This window comes from Berghia stephanieae, chromosome 3, assembly GCF_034508935.2.
Source record: "Berghia stephanieae isolate SIO BIC M18660-M18661 chromosome 3, UCSD_Bste_1.3, whole genome shotgun sequence".
In the NCBI taxonomy this organism is placed as follows: domain Eukaryota; kingdom Metazoa; phylum Mollusca; class Gastropoda; order Nudibranchia; family Aeolidiidae; genus Berghia; species Berghia stephanieae.
The window spans coordinates 61324504-61342003 of record NC_088362.1 but is presented as its reverse complement, the minus strand read 5'-3'; the positions used below and the strand labels follow the sequence as shown (position 1 = coordinate 61342003).

The window sequence follows — 17500 nt, the reverse complement described above, 5'->3', positions numbered from 1 at the left end:
GTAGACGGTCTGAATGGACGATCGCGGGGGGCGTCCGAATAGCTGTTTGTCTTCCCAACTATGTGTTTGCACGCGCGAAAAAAAAAAAAGTAGTTGTGGCGTCATCAAACAGTGAATTGGCGGTGATAAAATGCTTGAGCTGTTATATATAGAGAATATCCACTAAACGTGCTCAAGCGCTTTACGTAACATATAGAACGAGACATGACGCCTGTTATGCGATACCTCTCTGTCGCTGCCATTCGCATAAGCTTATTCAAAAATAAATAAATAAATAAAATTGTAATCAACAAACTGAACGATAACAATAACACGACTTGGTAGGTTAATATTAACATTATTATAATATTGTGCCGTCATTGTGTGTATGAGTAGCAAATATGTAAAATTTAGCGATTTTTACTCAAAATAAGATTTTTATCGTTATCACTTTATCAAGTCACTGTCTCTCTCGTACATCATGCAAATTAGCAAGTTAATGATCACGTTTCCAACCTACAACGCTCGGCGAACGACGTAGAAGAAACAAGGATCTTTCCTCAGAATCTTAGGACAATCGCTGTAGGTAGGAAACGTAATCGTTAAAGTGATATAATATCGTTCGAATAACTTGTTTCTTCTTCTTCTTCTTCTTCTTATTATTATTATTATTATTATTATTATTATTATTATTATTATTATTATTATTATTATTATTATTATTATTATTATTATTATTTATTATTCCCCTCATGATGTCTTTATAGTTGAAGGTCAACAACATGTAGGAACGCTGTAGTCTTCCCAAGGTCGTTCTGGGACCCATAGAACGTCAAAATTGTTTCAGAAAAAGGTGTTCAATGTTCATAAAAGTGCCGTTCGAATAGCTTTCCGAGCGTAGCTTTCGAACAAAAGTCTGCAAACTTGAAATGAATTATATCATAACTCTTATAAAGCATCATAATAATATTTCCTCCGGCTACCCCTCTCAATTCTATCTCATTGAAGGACGTTGAAGTAGAGTCGTTGAGATTTTGCACAATACGACATGTGTTACAGTGCTACGGTAAAATAAAGGTAGTCCTTCAGAGCCATTAGGCTCATGGAGCCGGAGTTTATACCGGTTTTTATAGCGTGAAATAGACAATAGCAATTACTTGCTATCCTTTGGATAGGACGCTAGTCTATCGCAAAGTACTTTCCGCCAAATCTAACACACTCAGCTACTCATTTTCTGCTGGGTGGACAGGGGGGTCAGACAAAATCTCGACTGCACCCGGAATCGATCTTGGTCCCTTTGCATGTGAAGCGAGTGCTCTACCAACTGAGCTATCGGGACCCCCTATCTCAGCAAAGTTCTGATGTAATGTGAAAAACCCCAAACGTGTGTATTATTTTGGACAAATAACTCGTCCTTCAAATAATAATTAAAATGGCCCTCATTTTGGCAAAAAAAAAACGATCAAACTTGGGACGTGCGGGTTTTAGAGTGTAAAGAAAAATAAACTGAGCTTTTAAATAGCGCAATATCCACAAAACATGCTCAAAGCGCTTTACAAGGAGTCTGGCCAAGAGCAACAATTTAAGTGTAGGAACGAGACATGACACCTGTTAGGCGAAATTACAAAAAAATATTCTGGCAGAGGAGACAACGCAGTTAACGGCCGGGTACTAATTTTACACCTGAGTACGATAAGACAATGTGAGTAAAGAGACTTATCCAAGGACTCAACTATGCTCGAACCCTGGACCTTCCGATCTAAAGGCGAGTGTCATACCACTAAACAACATAGCCGCAGTTTTTGCCAAGATGAGGGTCATTTTAATTGATCGATATTTGAAATACAAGTCTTCTGGCCAATATTTTTTTAAGTATTACTTTTAATTCCGAATTTGAGAGGTTTTTTCCTTTGTTCAGTAATCAATCGATATTTGAAGGACGAATTTCATGGCCAAAATTTTAAAAACATGTTTTGTTCTTGTCAGAGCACGCCAGAATAAAGGTCAAAGGTTATAGATACTAACAAGAAATGAAATGAGTAGGAAAGTATCAGATGACAACAGAGAATAAAAACTTCGCGGCGGCGATGGGGGCCCGAACCCGCGACCTTACTTGTACGAAAACTCTGCCCAGATCGTGACACTACCGATTGAGCTATCCTAGACTCCCCAAAAAAAAGTCATTTCAAACTCTATGTCTATCTTGACCCACTCTTCCCGACTTCTTGAGGTCACGGGTTCAGCACACACACAAACGCCGCGAAGTTGAGACCGCAGGGGTTGTCTGTGAAATCCTTCATAATGATGACCTGATAGGGCCACCGTAATGTCCATCACCTCGATGGATATTTGAAGGACGAGTTTTCTGGCCAAAACTCTTCTATATACATGTTTTGTTGGCGGGGGAAAGGGGGGGGGGGGGGGGTCCGAGCACTGCAGAATAAAGGTCAAAGGTTAAAGAGAGAGAGAGTTTTGTTTTGTTTTTTGTTTGTTTTTGTTTTGTTTTTTTTGTTTGTTTTTTTTTTTTTTTTTTTTTTTTTGGGGGGGGGGGGGGGGGGGTCCAAGGTCCGAGTACGGCAGAATAAAGGTCAAAGGTTATAGAGTGATGAACCCATGGACTTAGAGCATAGACTTCTGTAATGCTTTGACTTAGAGCGATAGATTAGAGACCACACCGCGGTTGACTGTGATATCCTTCATAATGAGGCCATGATAGGGCCGCCGTAATGGCCATCACCTCGATGGATATTTGAAGGACGAATTTTCAGGCCAAAATTATAAAAACGTGTTTTGTTTTTGTTAGAGTAAGCCAGAATAAAGGTCAAAGATTATAAAGAGAGATGAACCCATGGATTTAGAGCAGAGACTTGTGTAATGCATTGACTGAGAGCGATAGATTTTGTGAAATCCTTCATAATGAGGCCATGATAGGCTCCGCCGTAATGTCCATCACCTCGATGAATATTTGAAGGACGAGTCTTCTGGCCAAAAGTCAAAAGACATGTTTTGTTGGCGATGGGAGGGGGGGGGGGCGGGTACGGCAGAATAAAGGCCAAAGGTTAAAGAGAGAGAGATGAACCCATGTACTTGGAGCAGAGACTTCTGTAATGCTTTGAATAGAGCGATAGATTAGAGTCCACACAATGGCTGTCTGTGAAATCCTTCATAACGAGCCCATGATAGGCTAGGGCCGCCATAATGTCCCTCACTTCGATGGATATCGCTAGAGTTACATGCAATATTCATGATCCGACAAGCTGGCATTACTTCAGGGTAGCTTAAACATAATTTATTGAGGCACGCAGATACACTATTTAGACACGTGCAACACACACACACGCACAACCACACAAACACAGAAAGAGAAAGAGAAAGAGAGAGAGAGCGAGAGAGAGAGAGAGAGAGAGAGAGAGATGTTCATGTTAACATATATGCAATACTAATATCCACAGAGAGAGAGAGAGAGAGAGAGAGAGAGAGAAAGAGAGAGAGATGGAAGTAAATTTAATAGATGGATGGATGGATAAATGGATGGATGAATAGATAAATCTAAATAGATAGAAAGAAAGATTGAGTTAAGAAGAGATAAATACTATAGAGATTAGCAGATAGATCAACAAATAGACAGAGAGATTGACATCCTAGCTATTGACATAATAAAAATGGAGAGATTGACAGATTGACAGAGATCGAATACATGGAATGATGAGAGAGAAAGTGAGAGAGAGAGAGAGAGGATGTGTGTAAGAAGGTGCGTTTGTGTGTGTGTGTATGTGTGTGTGTGTGTGTACGTGGATGTATCTGTCTGAGAGAGAGAGAATGTGAGTACGAAAGTGTGTGTATGAGAGAGAGAGAAAGAGAGAAAGAAAGAGAGAGAGAGAGAGAGAGAGAGACAGAGAGAGAGAGGGAGAGAGAGAGAGAATGAGAGAGAATGAGAGAGAGATAGAGAGAGAGAGAGAGAGAGAGAGAGAGAGAGAGAGAGAGAGAGAGAGAGAGAGAGATTTCTACTTAGAATAAAATGTAAACTCGGATATTGCGAAATAATTGATATTGACCGTTCTGTACATGCCATTTCTCATAGGGGCATGTCATGCCATTATTCTGCCACACTCTTGAAAAACGCACATTTAACAATTTGGCCAGAAAACTGGTCCTTCAAATATCGATCGATTTAAATGACTCTTATCTTGGCAAATACTCTCAAACCCGGGACATCGGCGAAGTCCCGAGTTTGAGAGTTTTTGGCAAGATGAGGATCATTTAAATCGATCAATATTTGAAGGACCACTTTTCTGGCCAAATTTTTAAATGTGTGTTTTTCCAGAGTACGGCAGTGTTGCCATTATTGTATTTTATCCCATTGCCAATCTCTCAAAGACATAGACCTATTATTCATTGAGAAGACGGTTCAACAGTTGTGACGTCACTTCCCTCGTAATGATGCACAGTAACTGGGTCTAAACTATCGGGACTACCGAAAAGTAACGAGTTCGATCACCCGCCGCTGCGCTGAGTGGCCTTGAGCAAGTCACTAACTTCGCCCTAACTCAATTTGCGGAGCTGCACTGCGGCTGACGCCTGGGTTATTCCAATCTTCCCTTGGAATTTACCCTAGAGACAAATTTCCCCTATGGGATGAATAAAAGGAAATATATTTTTAATATATTATATTATAAGATTCTTGTGCTCTTTGGTCTGGAGTTTCGAATTAGTTCCCAATAATATTTCCCGAATTCCTACTTTTTTCACCAAGGATAATAACGATGTTTCGTAAAATTTAATATTTCTTCTATGATGGTGTAGTAACATGTTTTGCCTGCAAGCAATATCACAGACAGGCTTTGAACTGGAACCCGCAAGGAAAGAGGAGGGTTGGTCGACCGAAGCAAATATATGGCGACGAAGCACTGAGACAGAGTTGAAGCCAGCCGGACAAATCTGGGCCCGGATAAAGAAGACCTCCGAAAACAGAGTCAGATGGAAGAGTGCTGTTGTGGCCCATGTGTTCCATGAGGAATCAAAAGGCTTTAGTCAATCAAGTCAAAATGTTTTGGTTGTTTTGTTTTGTTTTTCAATACAAAAGAGGTGTAATCTATGTACATTTAATTGCAGGTCTGAAAACCTAATTCTTTGCTCACTGTTGTAATGGAAATCTCAAAAAAAAATATGCAAAATATTGTCCTTTACAACAATGTTAAACTAGGTCGACGTGTACATACGTTGACATACTAGGTCAGATCTATCAGACCCAGCTTCCCAATCAATCACTGCTGGGTGGACAGGGGTTTCAGAAGAAAAAAATCTCTACTGTACCCAGGATAGATCTCGGTCCCTTTGCGTGGAAGCGAGTGCCCGACCAACTGAGCTATCCGGACGACTCCCGATAGGTAAGACGTAAGTCTTTTTTATAGAATGACTGATTCACTTGGTCGAAGAAGAGAAGAAGAAGAAGAGGAATCACAGAACTACATAAATCCCCAGCACAGACACCACACGGCCTTGCATCGATCACCTCCCTTTGTCCCAATGGACCTAGCTAGACTAGATAGATGTCGCTTCTCTCCCTTGGTCGTCAGTTTGACCTTTGGTGACAGTTTGGACAGACTCGTCCACACTTGATATAGATTTTCGGGGGGAAAGATATAAATAGAATAAATATGAACATTTACTTTTGGGCATTTCCATGGATTTCCCATTCTCAATGCGCTTGGCAATGTTTTATCTATTCACAGAGTAGGACATATGGAACTTAATTTCCATTTTATACAGTTCCAGTCGCTTATTAGAGTCCTTTTTTTGTAAAATCACTCTTAGAACATCCGTCACTGTATTGAGATAACCAGATACTCATTCACACCGAGTCCAATGGGGGTAATATGTGTAAAGCGCCTTACCCGAGGACACAATATCAGGACCAGATTCTATTTTCTACGATCACTATCACCCATCAAGTCATTGACGACCACGCTTAACATTACTTGATATTAATGATAAGAGGAGACATGGAGCGTTCTATCCATATGGTAACAAGTAATTGATCCTGTCCAGTAAATCATATCGAAATCAAAATTAATAATCTTCGAGAACCCCCCTGATAGCTCTGGGTGGACTAGAGCTTTTATATAGCGTGCTCAAAGCGCTTTACAAGGGGTCGCTGACCAACAGCAACACGTAACATGTAGAACGAGACATGACGCCTGTTGTTAGGCGATGTTACTATTTTTTTCCGGCAGAGACAACGCTGTTGAAGGTCAGGTATTCATTTTACACCCGAGTACGGTGAGTGAATGTGAGTAAAGAGCCTTTTTCAAGGACTCAATAACTATGTGCCGAGTGAGGCTCGAACCCATGACCTTCCGATTCGAAGGCGAGTGTCACACCACTAGACCACATAGCCGCTATAGTGGCTCTGGGTAGACATTCACCATTGCTAGCTCCCACAATCATATAAAATCAAAATATGTCCTGTTTACGTCTAGAGTGCTGTGGGTAAAACATATTGACCAAATAGTCTGTAAAGTGTTTTTTCCACCAGGACCGATACAAACATTCCATGAATTAAAATCGATACTCGTATTACGGTATCCGAAATCAAATATTTATCACACGATCAAACGAGTGTTGACATAATTTGCGTTTTAACACTTTAGTCCGATTACTCTGAACAATGGGATCCATAAACAAGTCGGGGTTCCCGAGATTAATTTAATATGTCGGGTAAATGGACGTCCATCTGATTTGAAAAAGAAAACAATATTAATAGATACCTATGACCAACGTATAGATATATGCAGGTCTGACATCAGAAGGTAATTATGGACCGAGTTTAACTCACTCAATCCTAGAGATTTTTGCTGCTTTTCAAAATTGGAAAAAAATGTATTAAAAATGAGCGTGTACATAGACTACCACTAACATGTATAAACAAAAAACATAAACTTTGATAGTACTCCTATAATTTGTCTGAGAAAAATGTAATAAATAGGCATGGGGTAAAAGTAACCCGGGTAAACTACGGATATAGTCGGTGTTAGGGTTGAGTGAGTTAACATTGTTGTAATGGACAATATTTTGCGTATTTATTTTTCTTTTTTTTTTTTTTGAGATTTCCATAACAACAACGATCCCACAATGAATTGGGATTTCGATCAGTAAAAGCGCCTAATATGGGACCCTTTGTATTGCGATTTGATTACCTTTAGTGGATATTGCGCTATAGAAGGAATGAAATTGTCACTCAGCTCTTTGTTATTGTTTTTAGCCAGCCATTGTATGAGTAGTTCTCACTAAATTGTATTAATCAGAGAATTAACGTAGTTTAAGGTTACACCATAGTTTTGTGTGTTTGACCGTTATATCCGGCTGGCGGTTGTTGTGAGCATTTTACCTAAACGCATAGCATCAATACAAAAGCTAAAGTTCTGCAAGTTTTGTATTTTCTTTATTTATTTTATGTTTTTTACGAATGTTTTCACGTATCTATGGTAAACACAGCATGTCCGATATTAAGGTTCCTATTTGTCCATGATAACGATCTCCCCTGGAGTAGGTCACAAACACACACACAGGCATACATACACACACACACACACACACACCCACACACACACCCAAATCAATCAGACACAATGTGTTTATCTCATATCCAATATTATTTGTGTCAATTCTCGGCAATTGGGGAAATAGAATTGATATTTGCTAGAACATCATCAGATCCGACCGACCATTTTCCTCTATAATATATCATCTATTGGCGATATGCCTTTAGGTAAAACAATCACAACATCCGCCAGCCGGATTTCACGTACCAACACACAAAATTATGTGTAACCTTGAATGAATGTTTATAGTCTGGTTGACAGAATTTAGTGAGAACTACTCAACAAAAGAACTGGCTAAAAACAATAGTGACATTAAGTTCGTACCTTCTATTGCCCTATACAAAAGCTGGAGTTCTTCGGGTTTGTATTTTCTTTATTTATTTATGTATTGTGATGAATGTTTTCACGTATCTATGGTAAACAGCATGTCCGATATCACGGAGCCTATTTCTCCTTGATAACGATCTCCCTGGAGTATGTAAAACACTCACACACACAGGCACACACACACACACACACACACACACACACACACACACACACAAGGTTTGCCTCATCTACATATATATTTGTGTCAGTTCTTGGCAATTGGGGAAATAAAATTGTTATTAGTGAGAACGGCATCATATCCTAGCTCCCCCCCCCCCTCCCCCACCACCACCAACCCCCCTTTCAAAAAAAAAAACACCAAAAAATTAGCTTGTATATAGAGCAATATACACTAAACGTGCTCAAAGCGCTTTACAAAGGGTCCCTGACCAACAGCAACACGTAACATGTAGCACGAGACATGATGACGCCAGTTAGACGATCTTACAATTCTTTTTTTTTTCGACAGAGACAACGCTGTTAACGACCAGGTACTCATTTTACACCCGAGTACGATGAGAGAATTTGAGTAAAGAGCCTTTTCCAGGGACTCAACTATGCGCCGAGCGAGGCTCGAACTCAGGACCGTCAGATCCGAAAGCGAATGTCATACCACAAGACCACAAAGCCGCACAAAGATTTATATAAAATTATTACAAATAGATGTGAAATACGTGGTGGACATCGAATAGTCACTCCATACACCGTCAGAGGGAGTTCTTGTCCTCTAAATATCAGTCTTTTGTGCGGCTATGTGGTCTAGTATGATACTCGCTTCCGGTTCGGAAGGTCCTGGGTTCGAGCCTCGCTCGGCGCATTGTTGAGTCCTTAACTCAAATTCTCTAACCGTACTCAGGTGTAAAATGAGTACCTGGCCATTCACAGCTTTGTATCTGTTCTACGTGTTAAGTGTTGCTGTTGGACAGAGACCCCTTGTAAAGCGCTATGAGCACGTTTAGTGGACATTGCGCTGTATAGATAGTATGCGCTTGGCTAAGAAGCTCATAACATTGTCATCCAGAAGTATAACGGACCAACACACAAAACTGTGTGTATCCATGAACGTTTATATATATGGCAAAAAACAATAACAAAGACCTGAGTGACGTCAACTAAGAACTATCTATAAAAGATCGATTGTTTATAAAACTGCTGGCATTTCTATATAATTTCATCCATCCATCCGATGTAGTCCTTCAGACAGAGTCATTGGGCCCATGGAGCAGGAGTGAGTGAAACGGACAATAGCAATTGCTTGCTATCCTTTGGATAGGACACTAGTCTAATCGCAAAATACTTTCCGCAAAATCTAACAAACTCATCTACCCATTCACTGCTGGGTGGACAGGGGGCGTCAGGAAAAATTCTCGACTGCACCCGGGATTGATCACGGTCCCTTTGCGTGTGAAGTGAGTGCTCTACCAACTGAGCTATCGGGACCCCCTTTATAATTACGCTAGGAACATATTTCTAGCACAGTTAAAAAGTGCTATTCTCCCTCTTTATTAATATATCATTTTTTTTATTAGCGTTATTGGAAATTAAGGTTACACCAATCGAATCAACATTTAGAATCTAAGTTGTTTTATTTTTTACTCGAAAATTAAAAATAAAGTCTATTTTGGCCCTGAGACAACCGCTGACCGTGGGCAGAAGACCTATAGCCACTTAAAGTGCTTGCCTATCACCCGGAGTAAACAGCCCACAGATCCTGAGCATCACTCACAATTTTACCAGAGATGATTGAAAAAAATGCATCGTGTCATCAGGTTTTTTTCGAAGCAATTCCTTTATCAGTGTGTCCAAATATTGTGAGAAATAATCACTAACTGGGCCTGACCTATTTGTGTGTTTGACATGAACTTAGGGTATCTCGGGTCTTTTCATACAGGAAATAAATAGTCAAGTGGAGGAAACGGGGTGAATGGTAGGAAGTATTCTGATTGGTTAATGTTTAGTGACGGGCGAACCATCAAAGGATAACATAGCGGTTAATGAATGCAGAACTTGTGCCAAATGGCCAGCGGTTCACTGTGTGTTTATTTACACGTAAGGTCCCAGGGTCTCAATCTGAATGTTACTCAAAGTCGACTCAATTCTGAGTATTTGTTTACGAGGGCGGAGAGAGTTGTTGAATGTGACAGCCGTTGTTGGTATTTAGGCTAAAGAAGTTTGATAATCTTCACTTGAATGTTTCTAAATCTGTTTTGTTCAGACATGATTCGGGAAGAGGGTTCCAGTCTTTGATTGTGCGGGGTGCAAATAAATATTTGAAGATGTTTGAGTTTGTAGATTGGCGTTTTAGTGTTTTTGAGTGGGTTTTTCTTTGAATGCTCGGTGCATAGATTAGCAGGTCTAATAACCAAACGTAATTGTTGTAATGGACGATATTAATTAATATTTTGCGTCATATTTTATCTATTTTTTTTTGGGGGGGGGGGGGGGGGGGAGAGATTCCCATTACAACTATGAGCCCTTAATAAATTGGGTTATAAGACCTGCAAATAAGTGCACGTCGGTCTATTTCATTCACACATAATACCAGACTGATGCATTGTGGATTATATAAACTAAAAACTTTATTCAAAACATGAAAAGTCAAGATACAAATAAATGGTAAACAAACAAACAAAAAGAATATAACAGCTTCAACAAAAATTAAGAACAAAATACCAAACACGGAATGTTTCGGGCTCAATACCCTTCTTCAACAACCTCGATCAGGTTTTTTTTTGTTTTTTTTTTTCTTTTTTTTTTTTTTTTAATTTTTATGAATGTATTTGTTTTCATTGTTTTGTTTTTATTTGTTGTTGGCTGAAGAAGGGTTTTTAGCCCGAAATTTTCCGTGTTCGGTATTTTGTTCTTTTTATGTTAAGCTGATAATATATTCTTTTGTTTTGTTTTGGTTTTCAATACTTTTTACTGTCCACAGCTTCTGACAGCTTAATATCACTTAGACATAAATAGGGCAATATTGATTCAATGCACTGTTAATATCACATCCTCTTAAACTCTAATCTCGCCTTCAGGGGGTTATTGATGAAGTAGGTAGTATTGGGTATTGGGTAGAGAACAAGGGGCACTGGACACTGGTCAGTGATCAGCAGCATTACTTGTCCATGAGACTCAAGTGACCATGGGGCAAGACATATTCGACAATGACCAACCAATATTGATCGGATATAACATTGTCTTCGGTCGTACTCTGGAAAAACACGTATTTTAAAATTTGGCCCGAAAAACTCATCCTTCAAATATCGGCCGATTAAAATGACCCTTGTCATATAAAAAAACTCTCAAACCTGGGTCTTCAGGGAAGACTTCGCGAAGCCCCAGGTTGAAGAGCTGTTTTTTTTTGTTTTTTTTTGTTGGTTTTTTTTTTTTTTTGTCTGTTTTTTTTTTGGTTGTTTTTTTTTTTTTTTTTCTTTTTTTTTTTTTGGACAAGATAAAGGTAATTTTAATCAATCCATATTTGAAGGGCGATTTTTCTGGCCAAATTTTGGAATATGTGCTTTTTGTTCATAGTACGTAATCTGGTGGAAAGACATGGGGTCTATGACTTTGGGTTCGAGTCCTGCTTTTGGTGGTGCGTAGACAAGACATTCGACAATGGCCCACCAATATTGATCGGACATAATGGTGATGGCACGAATATGTTACTGTAGTCCCTTTACAGCCGTGAGGCTATTTTTTGTTGTCTACTGCCTTACCCTCAATAAACGGATATTTACAAATTTGGCCGGGGAAAAAAATCGTCCTTTAAGTATCGATCTATCCAAGGTGAGGGTTGTTTTAATCTATCAATATTTGGAGGATGATTTTTTTGGATAAATTTTTTAAACATTTTTATTTCCAGATTAGGGTGGTATGACATAGTAATTATAACGTGTAGCTCTTGGGTTTGAGTCCTGCTTAAGGCGAAGCCGAAGACAAGACATTCGGCAATGACTAACCAATATTGATCGGACATGATTGTGGTGGCATTAATATGTTTCTGCTGTCCCACAATACCACGACTGGGATGTCGTGAGGCTTTTTAGTGTCTAGTCCAGACCTGCCTGGTACTACAAAAAATTCGTAGAAATACGAATTTTTGGCTCCAGCTACAGAGCTTCATAGGTCTCTTTGACTCAATAAATCTTGTTGAGAAGGAAAGTTTAGCTTCTTAGAACCTATATTCAGGACTTTGGAGCATTTTTGAACCATGCTGGGAGCAAATTCTTTATTTCTAAAGCTATTTAAAGTGAATTTTACTCTTTTTTTTCCCTTGAAAACTACGACTTTTTGAAACATCAAGTAGCCAGCTCTGGTCTAGTCGTCTGATATGAGGATTATGATCTATAAGTCTCGAGGTTCGAGTCAAAGTGATACGAAGCTGCGAGTAGCTGTGGTTTTGTAAAAAGTAATAAACATAAATGAATATCAGAGCTTCACACACGAAAAAGAACAAAATACTAAACACGTAACGTTTCGGACTCATAACCGCTTCTTCACCCAACAACAGCAAACAAAAAATAACAATTAAAACATAAATTTATTGCTTAAAATCTGTCTGGGTTTATCTGGGTTTGAAGCAATGCATTTATGTTTTCATTGTTTTATGTTGTTAGCTGAAGAAGGGTTTTGAGCCCGAAACGAAACGTGTCTGGGTTTTATTTTTTTGGTTAGAAGTTCTAATCCTGCTTCAGGCGGTATAAAGACAAGACATTCGACATTGGCCAGCCAATATCGATCGAACATGATGATGGTGGCACTGATATATTACTGCTGTCCAGCCGTGAGGATTTGGCTTGTGGTCGTTTGACATGGGGTTTATGAACCCTAAGACTTGAGGTTCTAGTCCTGCTTTAGGCGACGCAAAAGCAAGATATTCGATAACGACCAACCAATATCGATGGTACATGATGGTGGTGGCACTGATATATTACTGCTGTCCTGCCGTGAGGATTTGTTGTGTCTAGTAGTATGACACGGGGACTATGACCTTTAAGTCTTGGAGTTCGAGTCCGGCTTTAGACAACGCAAAGACAAGAGATTCTTAAATGACCAACCAATTTTGATCAGACATGAGGGTATTGGCATTGATATATTACTGCTGGCCTGATCTGAGGATTTGTTGTATCTAGTGGTATGACACGGTGGTTAAGACTCGTAATTATTGAGGTTCTAGTCCTGGTTTAGGCGACGCAAAGCAAGACATTCGACAATGACCATCCAATATTGACATGCCTACGGTGGCAATGATGTTGATACTGCTGTACTTACTGCCGTGTGACAGAGGTGGCAGAGCATTATGGTCTTTGCTTCGTATCCAGAAAGTAGCGAGTTCGACTCACCTCTGCTCTCTAAATTTGGCTTTGAGTGAGATCATGATATGAATGTCGTGGTCGTGGTGGTGATGATGATGATGGTGGTGGTGGTGAGGAGGAGGAGGAGGAAGATGATGATGATGATGATGATGAGGAGGAGGAAAAGGAGGAGGATGTTGATGATAAGGAGGAAGAGAACGATGATGATGATGATGATGATGACGATTACGATGATGATGATGATGATAATGATGATGATGATGATGATGATAATGATGATGATGATGATGATGATGATGATGATGATGATGATGATGATGATGATGATGATGATGATGATGATGATGATGATTAGGATGATGATCATAAACAGCATCTTAATCATCATCATCATCATCATCATCATCATCATCATCATCATCATCATCATCATCATCATCATCATCATCATCATCATCAACATCATGATCATGATCATCATCAGCATCATCATCATCATCATCAGCATCATCATCATCATCATCATCATCATCATCATCATCATCATCATCATCATCATCGGAAATATTATAATCATGATCGCCACCAGCATTCTCATCACTATCACAAAGACAACATCAGTGATGAGACGAGACGGTTGGGCAATATTATCACGTTGATAATAATCAAGTACATCCGCGATACTTCCTTGTCATTGAGTATCGATTCCACCGCTTCAAAGTTGATGTGCCCTTGTCATTTAATTACCGCTGATTACGATCGATGTACTCTTTCATAAGGTCATCGTGAACTTTTCAATTTTTGACGTATTGTTGTCATAAACAAGCTATTATGATATGGCAATATCCGCGGTTATGTAAAAAAAATGTTTTATTTATTGATGCTATTAGTTTAAGTCAATTACTCACAAAATATGCGTGCCATGTGTAATGTAGCAAGACACAAAACTATCGTTAATGGTACAGTATAAGTGATATGCTTTAGAGAAAACGAATCACCCAATTCACTGTGAAAAAAAATTCTTGAGCTTTTATAGAGCGCAATATCTACTAAACGTGCTCAAAGCGCTTTACAAAGGGTCCATGACCAACAGCAACACGTAACGTGTAGAACGAGACATGGCGCCTGTTAGGCGATATTACAATTATTTTTTTCCGACAGACACAATGCTGTTTACGGCCAGGTACTCATTTTACACCTGAGTGCGGTGAGAGAGTGTGAGTAAAGAGCCTTTTCCAAGGACTCAACCATACGCCTAACGAGGCTCGAACCCAGGACCTTCCAATCAGAAAGAGAGTGTCATACCACTAGATCACATAGCCGCACAAAAACAAGAACAAGTCGAAATAACATGTCAACTTGAGCACTTCTAGAAAGATGCTCACATGTTTCTATTTTAACTGTAAGTGGTTTCTGAAAATGGATTTCAAACTATGACCTACTAGAGTTTATTTGAAGATTATCCGTTTTGGGAGGGGTTTTCAGGGGGGGGGGGGGGGGGGGGGGTAGAGTTTTTGTTTTTGTTTTGTTTGTTTGTTTGTTTTTTGGGATTGTTTCGTTTTGCTTTGTTTTGTTTTGTCTTTTTATTGTTCTTATTAGTTTGACGTAGTGTTTTGTTTTGTTTTTGTTTTTTGTTTTTTGTTGTTTTTTTTTTTGTTTTTTTTTTTTTGTTTTGTTTTTTGGGTGTACATTTTATCGTCCGTTTTAATATTCGTTTTGTTTTTTTGTTTTTTGTTTATTGTTTTTTTTATGGGGGGAGGTTGTTGTTTGTTGTTTGTTTCTTGTTTGGGGATGGGGGGGGGGGGGGTTGTTTGATTGGAATGGCTTATATAGATCATACAATTTTCAATGTAAATTTAATTGTGAAGAACTGCTTTTTCCATGATTTTTTTAATAAAGGAAGCTTTGAAACGGGTCTGTAGTTTTTAAACTCAATTTGGTCTAAAGAGGATTTCTTTAAAAGTGGGCTAATCAGAGCTGTCTTTAAAAAAGAGGGGACGATACCAGTTTGCAGAGACTGATGAATTATTTCAGTTATTGATGGAAGAAGCTCGTAGCTGGTAGTGTGTTTTTGGGGGCGGAAATGGCAAATGTACTCTACGTGAACTTTTATTTGGTTTTATTCGGTTTGTTTTGTTTTTAGCTTTTTTCGTTGGTTCTATTTTTTTTTTTTTTTTTTTTTTTTTTTTTTTTTTTTTTTTTTTTTTTTTTGTTTGGGAGGGGGGGGGGGGGTGGGGGTGGGGGGGGGGGGATGAAGGTTCTTTGTTGTATTTTGTTTCGTTTTATATTTCTGTTTGTTTCCTTATTTCTTTTGTTTTCTTTTTGTTTCTGGCGGTTTGTTTGTTTGTTTGTTTGTTTGTTTGTTTTGTTGTTGTTTTTTTGTGTGTGTGTTTTTTTTTTTTAATCAGGCTTGTTTATTTTCTTGGTTATAGGATCGAAGAAAACCGAAGTTTGCTTTCGAAACATAATTTTAAAAGGCGTCATTATTTCATTTTGCTATTAAAAAGAATCAAATCAAATTATAATCTAATCCTTCTTTTCAGTCAACCAAAATTCCCCCATGAGTAAATCGTTACAACTTTATGCTAGAATTATCTGGCAACAATACGCTCGCTCAGTTGCCGCCAAAATGTAATTTCTCTCCGTCTGCCAAGTCTAGTCAATTTAATGATGAATTATTTCCAAACTGTTGAAGCAGAACATTTTGAACGACGAATGTAAATCACAGGAAAATTGGGGAACTGACCTTGTCCTGAATCTAGACATTTTAAAAATCAGGAAATGTAGGTGAGCTTTATTTTTTTTATTTATTTTTTTTTTGTCCTGCTTAGTGTGCTTTTGTGTTTTGGTTTGTTTTGCTTGTATTCATTTTTTCTTTTTGTTGGAATTTTCTTGTATTTTATGGGTTTTTTTTTTTAATTCGCGCTGTGCAGGGGGGGGGTGTGGGGAAGAGAGAGGAGAGAGAGAGAGAGAGAGAGAAGAGAGAGAGAGAGAGAGAGAGGAGAGAGGAGGAGAGAGAGAGAGAGAGAGAGAGAGAGAGAGAGAGAGAGAAGAGAAGAGAGAGAGAGAAGAGAGGAGAGAAGAGAGAGAGAGAGAGAGAGAGAGAGAGAGAGAGAGAGAGAGAGAGAGAGAGAGAGAGAGAGAGAGAGAGAGGATTTTTTTACAAGTCTTAGTTCTCAATTATGTTAGACTGTTGGGTTTCTTTTGTTAAATACATCATTATTGTTGTTTTTGTGCAGCTATGTGGTCTTCAGGTAAGACACTCGCTTTCGGTTTGGAAGGTCCTGAGTTCGAGCCTTTTCCAAGGACTCAACTATGCGCCCAGCGAGGCTCGAACCCAGGACTTTCCGATCCGAAAGCGAGTGTCATACCACTATACCACATAGCCGCACAATGTGTTCATTTCTATTGCTCAGACCTCCGCCAATGTCATCAGAGGTCTGATCCGCCCAAAATTAAAGCAAACACGATCGATATATGAAAGACGAGTTCTCTGGACAAATTTCTAAATGTTTTGTGTTTTTCCAGAGCACGGCAGAATTATGCATGTGTATGGTTGTGTGTGCATATAATATGTGTCTAGCCTTCCTGAGTGTGGGGTGTATACGTGCATTATATATGCCCACTATACTATACTTCATTAATCGTATTTTATATTGGCACTAATTCACTGTAAAACCAAAATGAATTTCCTTTTCTTTGGATAATAACGTTCTAATATTATATTTGTTTTGGTTTTGTTTTTTTAGTGGTTTTTTTTTTTTTTGGGGGGGGAGGGGGGGTTATTTATTTATTTTTTTTTTTTAATTTTTTTTTTTTCATATTTTATTCTCTAAACTTCTCTCCCAATTCCAGGCCCTATATTTCTGTTTAAATGATTATCAAAATGATACCCCAAAAAATATATTCATAAAGTAGATAGCCTTCAGAGCGATTGGGCCCATGGAGCCGGAGTTTATCCCTTTTCTGTAGCGTGAAACGGACAATAGCAATTGGATATCCTTTGGATAGGACGATAACCTATAGCAAAGTAATTTCCGCTAAATCTAAAAGACTCAGCTACCCATTCACTGCTGGGTGGACAGGGTGGGGGGGGGGGTCAGAAAAATCTCGACTGCATCCGGGATCGATGTTGCCCCTACCAACTGAGTTATCAGGACCCCCGTTTATAAAGTAGCTTTCTTATAATTATTGAGGCGCTTTTGAAAAAAAAAAATATTGTTCAATCGTAAATCGCCATCA

General features: G+C 38.9%; 1 protein-coding gene across 1 annotated transcript in view; it reads right to left on the bottom strand.

Annotated features, from left to right (window-relative positions):
- Positions 1-17500, bottom strand: part of LOC144968135 (synaptotagmin-6-like) — a 173379-nt gene that overhangs the window by 134241 nt on the left and 21638 nt on the right. The gene's annotated exons all lie outside the window — the stretch shown is intronic.